General features: G+C 44.7%; 1 long non-coding RNA gene across 1 annotated transcript in view; it reads right to left on the reverse strand.

The window, feature by feature from the left end:
* Positions 1-1,261: 1,261 nt before the first annotated feature.
* The window catches only part of LOC311229983, a 10,871-nt gene continuing 4,226 nt past the window's right edge, over positions 1,262-7,906 (reverse strand). The window contains exons 2-3 of the long non-coding RNA XR_014619767.1: positions 2,952-3,173; positions 1,262-1,701 (exon numbers count right to left, since the gene is read on the reverse strand). This is a non-coding gene — a long non-coding RNA (uncharacterized lncRNA). The remainder of the gene's footprint in view (positions 1,702-2,951; positions 3,174-7,906) is intronic.

Raw genomic sequence — 7,906 nt, forward strand, 5'->3', positions numbered from 1 at the left:
AAGCTGGGTGTGTTGACTAGGCTCTCACAAGGCGAAGCTGGGTGTGTTGACTAGGCTCTCGCAGGGTGAAGCTGGGTGTGTTGACTAGGCTCTCGCAGGGTGAAGCTGGGTGTGTTGACTAGGCTCTCACAGGGTGAAGCTGGGTGTGTTGACTAGGCTCTCACAGGGTGAAGCTGGGTGTGTTGACTAGGCTCTCACAGGGTGAAGCTGGGTGTGTTGACTAGGCTCTCACAGGGTGAAGCTGGGTGTGTTGACTAGGCTCTCACAGGGTGAAGCTGGGTGTGTTGACTAGGCTCTCACAGGGTGAAGCTGGGTGTGTTGACTAGGCTCTCACAGGGCGAAGCTGGGTGTGTTGACTAGGCTCTCGCAGGGTGAAGCTGGGTGTGTTGACTAGGCTCTCACAGGGCGAAGCTGGGTGTGTTGACTAGGCTCTCACAGGGTGAAGCTGGGTGTGTTGACTAGGCTCTCGCAGGGTGAAGCTGGGTGTGTTGACTAGGCTCTCACAGGGTGAAGCTGGGTGTGTTGACTAGGCTCTCACAGGGTGAAGCTGGGTGTGTTGACTAGGCTCTCACAGGGTGAAGCTGGGTGTGTTGACTAGGCTCTCACAGGGTGAAGCTGGGTGTGTTGACTAGGCTCTCACAGGGTGAAGCTGGGTGTGTTGACTAGGCTCTCACAGGGTGAAGCTGGGTGTGTTGACTAGGCTCTCACAGGGTGAAGCTGGGTGCGTTGACTAGGCTCTCGCAGGGCGAAGCTGGGTGCGTTGACTAGGCTCTCACAGGGTGAAGCTGGGTGCGTTGACTAGGCGCAAGAACGAGTTGGATGCGCTGTTCGACGGACTCGTAAGACGTAGACGTGGGAATAGTGAACGAGCAATTTCAAGCCTTTGGTGTTTTGATGAATGAATTTGAGAAAATGCATCAATCTGTTCAAGCAGTTATCTGATGGTGAACAAGAGGGTGATGAACATGACTGGTATAAACTATAAACCAACGGTTCATCAATTCAATACATTTATGGATGATGTCCGAAACAGAATAAAACCTGATTAATAGTGAAACTGTTAATAGCCTCCAATGCTTATTAGTGTGTGTGAACGTTTGCATGTTTCAACCACCTCCTGTGACAGTGGGGGTCGCGCCTCTCTGACACCGTTATTTCGGGGGTCGCGGCCTGAAAACGTTGGGAACCCCTGCGGACAAGATCACTGAGGACATGTTATTCAGCATCATGAAGAACCATATCATAGGAACAATGTGTTTGAACTGTATTATGGAACAATGTGTTTGATCCCTTGGTCCTGAGGACGAGGGAAGATCAAAGAGGTCCCTAAGTGATGATGTCATAGGAAGAGGGAAGATCAAAGAGGTCCCTAAGTGATGATGTCATAGTGTTTCGTCACAGTGGGTCGATCAGGGCGGGACTTGATTGATTGATTGATTGAAAATGTTAACAGATTGCAGAATGGGTACAATACAGTACGGCTCAATACACACAATTGTTAAGGGGATGCAGACCAGAGAAAGACTTTCGTCTTAACAATGGGGTGAGGGGGTTTGTGTGGAGAGGTGTGTGTGTGTGTGTTCTTTGTGTTCTTGGCAGGCTTGATGTTCCTGAGAAGGGTTGAGGTCTTTATTCATAACTGGTTTCAACAAACTCTTCAGTTGTTCCCAATTCCTCCTACGCGTCATCAGCCACGACGTTCTGAAAGAGAGGGAACAAATAAACACCATCAACACCGAAAACACTGCCAGCATCCTCCACTCACTCACTCACTCACTCACTCACTCACTCACTTTATCTCATGCGTGGTCTGAGTCTCCCTGAGTCACTTACTTTGAGCTGGTGTGTGACAGGAGCAGGGGTGGAAAGTACTTGAGTAATTGTACTTTACTCAAGTATTATTAGGTTTGTATACTTGTACTTTTACTCAATTACAATTCAGAGAAAAAAAAAACATACTTTTTACTCCTTACATTTAAAATGCAGACCTACAAAGTACAAATCTCGCAGGTCCAACTATTTTAATTAGTATATTTGTTTCTCTGGTCGAACAAAAAGTTAGCGTTATTAATCCTGCGTCCGCACTTTATTTAAAAACAGCCAATAAAATCCCCACCAATGGAAAATGAAACCCGCCCATACCCATGCTGATTGGTCCTCGTGCAAGACTAGAAAGCAGGGATCTTTGATTATACAACGGCATGCACATTTCTCGATTCTGATTGGCTGAAACAGTCAACTTACACGTGGGTATTTTCATAACCCAACGCTCTTGGTCCCAGGACCCGCCCACAACCGCATCACTATCAATGCGCCGTTCGTCGTTTTAGGAATGAAAGCAAGATGGCGGACAAGCCGGACAGGAAACATTACGAAAGGATAATGGTGATAGGGTCATAAAGACTAAATTAAAAAACGATTCTGTCACAGCGAATGTCTTAGTTTCTTAAACAATGTTGGATGATGTAATTGATGGGTCATGAGTCATTGTGGAACAAAATAAAAATCGTGCGAATTGATTGATTGATTGATTAATTGCACATTTTATTTTTACCTACTTTCTATAGAAGCAGCTGGGAGGTGCGCTGTTTTAAGTGAGCGTGGACTATTTAATTGATTGATTGCTAATTTTATTACTGTCCGCCTTGTTTCCAACTGGTTAAGTTTAGGCCCTCTTTCGAAGTTGGTTAAGGTTAGAGTTAGTCTTTAGAGCATGGCGAAAGGGTTAACCGTTTGGTAGTGTCGCAGTGAAAGGGTTAACCGTTTGGTAGTGTGGCAGTGAAAGGGTTAAGAACGGTGAGAGCACTTCTGCTCTTTTCCAAATTCTGTGATTCTATCGTTCATTTACCGGAATAAAAAAAAACATTTCCTAGAAGCTGGACCCAGGTTAAAGGGATACTGCACCAAAAAACAACCAATGCTGCTTTGAGAGACCCCCCCCCTGGACTCACCCATCCCCCTCGCTGAGCCACCCAGTTGCCGACACGTCTGTTGAGGAATGCAGTCATGGCACTGCGGACTCGCTCCTTCAGCTCCGGGGCGTTCCTCTTGACGTAGAGGCCCAGGGCGAAGGAGGCTCTGATCAGGTGCATCTCTGGAGCCAACGCAGCATCCTGGGGCGAGGTCGTCCGGCACAGGGCCTCCACGCTCTGGCTGAACACGTCTGACACGGCCTGGAGGGGAGGGGAGAGGTTAGCTAACTACTACTACCATGGAGAGAGGAGAGGTTAGCTAACTACTGCTACCATGGAGAGAGGAGAGGTTAGCCAACTACTACTACCATGGAGAGAGGAGAGGTTAGCCAACTACTACTACCATGGAGAGAGGAGAGGTTAGCCAACTACTGCTACCATGGAGAGAGGAGAGGTTAGCCAACTACTACTACCATGGAGAGAGGAGAGGTTAGCTAACTACTACTACCATGGAGAGAGGAGAGGTTAGCCAACTACTGCTACCATGGAGAGAGGAGAGGTTAGCCAACTACTGCTACCATGGAGAGAGGAGAGGTTAGCTAACTACTACTACCATGGAGAGAGGAGAGGTTAGCTAACTACTGCTACCATGGAGAGAGGAGAGGTTAGCTAACTACTGCTACCATGGAGAGAGGAGAGGTTAGCTAACTACTACTACCATGGAGAGAGGAGAGGTTAGCCAACTACTGCTACCATGGAGAGAGGAGAGGTTAGCCAACTACTGCTACCATGGAGAGAGGAGAGGTTAGCTAACTACTACTACCATGGAGAGAGGAGAGGTTAGCCAACTACTGCTACCATGGAGAAAGGAGAGGTTAGCTAACTACTACTACCATGGAGAGAGGAGAGGTTAGCTAACTACTGCTACCATGGAGAGAGGAGAGGTTAGCCAACTACTACTACCATGGAGAGCGGAGAGGTTAGCCAACTACTACTACCATGGAGAGAGGGGAGGTTAGCTAACTACTACTACCATGGAGAGAGGAGAGGTTAGCCAACTACTGCTACCATGGAGAGAGGAGAGGTTAGCTAACTACTGCTACCATGGAGAGAGGAGAGGTTAGCCAACTACTACTACCATGGAGAGAGGAGAGGTTAGCCAACTACTACTACCATGGAGAGCGGAGAGGTTAGCCAACTACTACTACCATGGAGAGAGGAGAGGTTAGCTAACTACTGCTACCATGGAGAGAGGAGAGGTTAGCTAACTACTACTACCATGGAGAGAGGAGAGGTTAGCCAACTACTGCTACCATGGAGAGGAGAGGTTAGCCAACTACTGCTACCATGGAGAGAGGTTAGCTAACTACTGCTACCATGGAGAGAGGAGAGGTTAGCCAACTACTGCTACCATGGAGAGAGGAGAGGTTAGCCAACTACTGCTACCATGGAGAGAGGAGAGGTTAGCCAACTACTGCTACCATGGAGAGAGGAGAGGTTAGCTAACTACTACTACCATGGAGAGAGGAGAGGTTAGCCAACTACTGCTACCATGGAGAGAGGAGAGGTTAGCTAACTACTGCTACCATGGAGAGAGGAGAGGTTAGCTAACTACTGCTACCATGGAGAGAGGAGAGGTTAGCTAACTACTGCTACCATGGAGAGAGGAGAGGTTAGCTAACTACTGCTACCATGGAGAGAGGAGAGGTTAGCTAACTACTGCTACCATGGAGAGAGGAGAGGTTAGCTAACTACTACTACCATGGAGAGAGGAGAGGTTAGCTAACTACTGCTACCATGGAGAGAGGAGAGGTTAGCTAACTAGGCATAACAAAAAATATAGGTTGTTTCCTGTTGGTTGTCAGTTAAGGCCATGGGTAGGTAGGGAATTTACTTTATTTTTTTATTTTATTCTTTCCCACGGCGACTATGGATATGGAATTTCTTTATTTAATTAAAATGTTCACAACAACATGGATGCATGTACTCTGCCAGCATGTTTAATATCCATAATACTAAAGGTTTGACAAAGATTTCTATAAAACTTTATTAAAAAATTTTTTTAAAAAAATTTGATTTTTATATATATATATATATATATTTAAACTCATAAAATATATTGGGTCGCACCTAAATCGGCAGGGTCGGTCGGCAACCGGAAATAAACAATTTTTTTTTAGGCCCTACTACTACCATGGAGAGAGGAGAGAGGATAGAGAGGAGAGAGGTTAGCCAATAAGCCAACTAACCATTTTTTCTTTTCTTTGTTTAATATATTATCTCCACTAATCTTTTTTTTTCTGGTGAGAATGTCCAGCAGCTTTTAGAGGTCATCACATCTGAAATGAAGAAATTGAAGGAATGGTTTGATAGAAACAAATTATCATTGAACTTGAGCAAAACTAAAATTATGTTGTTTGGAAACTGTAGATTGGATACTCAGGTACAAGTTAAAATAAATGATGTGATTATTGAAAGAGTTTATGAAAATAAATTCCTAGGTGTAATAATAGACCATAAAATCTGTTGGAAACCTCACATAAAACATGTCCAATCTAAACTCTCACGAAGCATTTCAGTCATGAGTAAAGTAAAGCACATCCTGGATAGAAAATCACTCTACATTCTCTACTGTTCACTAGTTTTACCATATTTAAATTACTGTGCTGAAGTCTGGGGAAACAATTATAAGTCTACACTACAACCACTTTTTATACTCCAAAAAGGGCCATAAGGATAGTTCACATTGCAGGTTATCGTGATCACACTAACATATTGTTTCTTGAGTCAAAGACATTGAAGTTAAATGATCTTGTGGAATTTAAAACGGCACAATTAATGTATAAAGCAAAAAGTCATGCACTTCCAAGAAACATTCAAGAATTGTTCTTTGATAGGGAGGGGGGTTATAATCTGAGGGGAGAACACAATTTAAAGGTGCTAAACGTACGCACTACCATGAGAAAACACTGCATCTCAATATGTGGAGTGAAACTGTGGAACAGTCTTAATGTGGTGTTAAAGCAATGTCCAAACATGAGACAATTCAAACTGATGTATAAGGAAATTATGTTCACAAGGTACAGGGATGAAGAAGGGACTTGATATTCACAGGTGTTTACATTTTTATTTTGTTTCTATTTTATTTTATTTTATACATTTTTTTTTTTTTCTTTTCTTTTCTTTTCTTTTTTATGTTTAAAATAGTACACTCATTTGAGTAGTGGAAAAGGGGTAGGATTAAATAAGTGTATACTTCTTCCTACTCCTTTTCGAACATGCAGATTGAGTTGTTTTTCTTTTTTGTTATTGTTTGTTGTATTCATTGCATGTTCGAAATAAAGACTTCAAATAAAAAAAAAAAAAAAATATTCAAATTTTATTCCCCCGTTCGAATCCCGCGCCCGTTGAACGAAGCTTCAAAAGTATTTAACACACAGCCCTTAGTACTTTGCTTGCAGCCTCTCGGTTCTACAAGGTGTTATTATTATTATGTCGTCATCACGGTGGCAGCTGTGTGTTGTGTGGTTTCTGAGCTGACAAACTGGTTCTGGGAAATTCCTGCAGTTCGTGTCTGAATGCAAACGGACAGGAACTGCTGGAGCATGCGTGGCTACGCTGACCTGCACTGGGAGTGAGCCGTGGTGGAGTGAGACAACATAGACAGGAGTGGAGGAGATGAGAGCTAGACAGGAGTGGAGGAGATGATGAGAGCTAGACAGGAGTGGATGAGATGATGAGGGCTAGACAGGAGTGGAGGAGATGATGAGAGCTAGACAGGAGTGGAGGAGATGAGAGCTAGACAGGAGTGGAGGAGATGAGAGCTAGACAGGAGTGGAGGAGATGATGAGAGCTAGACAGGAGTGGAGGAGATGAGAGCTAGACAGGAGTGGAGGAGATGATGAGAGCTAGACAGGAGTGGAGGAGATGAGAGCTAGACAGGAGTGGAGGAGATGAGAGCTAGACAGGAGTGGAGGAGATGATGAGAGCTAGACAGGAGTGGAGGAGATGAGAGCTAGACAGGAGTGGAGGAGATGAGAGCTAGACAGGAGTGAGAGGAGATGATGAGGGCTAGACAGGAGTGAGAGGAGATGAGGGCTAGACAGGAGTGGAGGAGATGAGAGCTAGACAGGAGTGGAGGAGATGAGAGCTAGACAGGAGTGGAGGAGATGAGAGCTAGACAGGAGTGGAGGAGATGAGAGCTAGACAGGAGTGAGAGGAGATGAGGGCTAGACAGGAGTGGAGGAGATGAGAGCTAGACAGGAGTGGAGGAGATGAGAGCTAGACAGGAGAGGAGATGATGAGAGCTAGACAGGAGTGAGAGGAGATGAGGGCTAGACAGGAGTGGAGGAGATGAGAGCTAGACAGGAGTGGAGGAGATGAGAGCTAGACAGGAGTGGAGGAGATGATGAGAGCTAGACAGGAGTGGAGGAGATGAGAGCTAGACAGGAGTGGAGGAGATGAGAGCTAGACAGGAGTGGAGGAGATGAGAGCTAGACAGGAGTGGAGGAGATGAACACATGCACTATATGCTCACAACAATGGGACTTATAATTGACCAACTACCCCACAGCACAGACGCCCATACACTAATATGCCAAAATATTTATAGAGCTATAGAGCTATACACGTATTGACCTATATGCCTATAGACATACTGTATACACCCATATAACTATACACCTATAAAAGGACTCAGAGACAAGCTTGAGGCTAACTGACTTCAACTGGCTTATATAATTTAACTTAAATTTAATTATAACTTATTTCATTGGCCCCTTCCAATGTTTACATACATGGACACATATTTCAGTTGAAATGAGTGAGATGACGCAATGAATCTACATTTACATTTAGTCATTTAGCTGCCGCTTTTATCCAAAGCGAGTTACAAGTTATGTACGACAAATCATCAGGAAGGGCACAACTCTATCAGCTGAGGCTACGTTTAGACAAGCGTTTTGTGAACAGAAACCGCAAAAGTCGTCTTGCGG

This window comes from Notolepis coatsorum, assembly GCF_963971535.1.
Source record: "Notolepis coatsorum genome assembly, chromosome: 6".
Lineage (NCBI taxonomy): Eukaryota > Metazoa > Chordata > Actinopteri > Aulopiformes > Paralepididae > Notolepis > Notolepis coatsorum.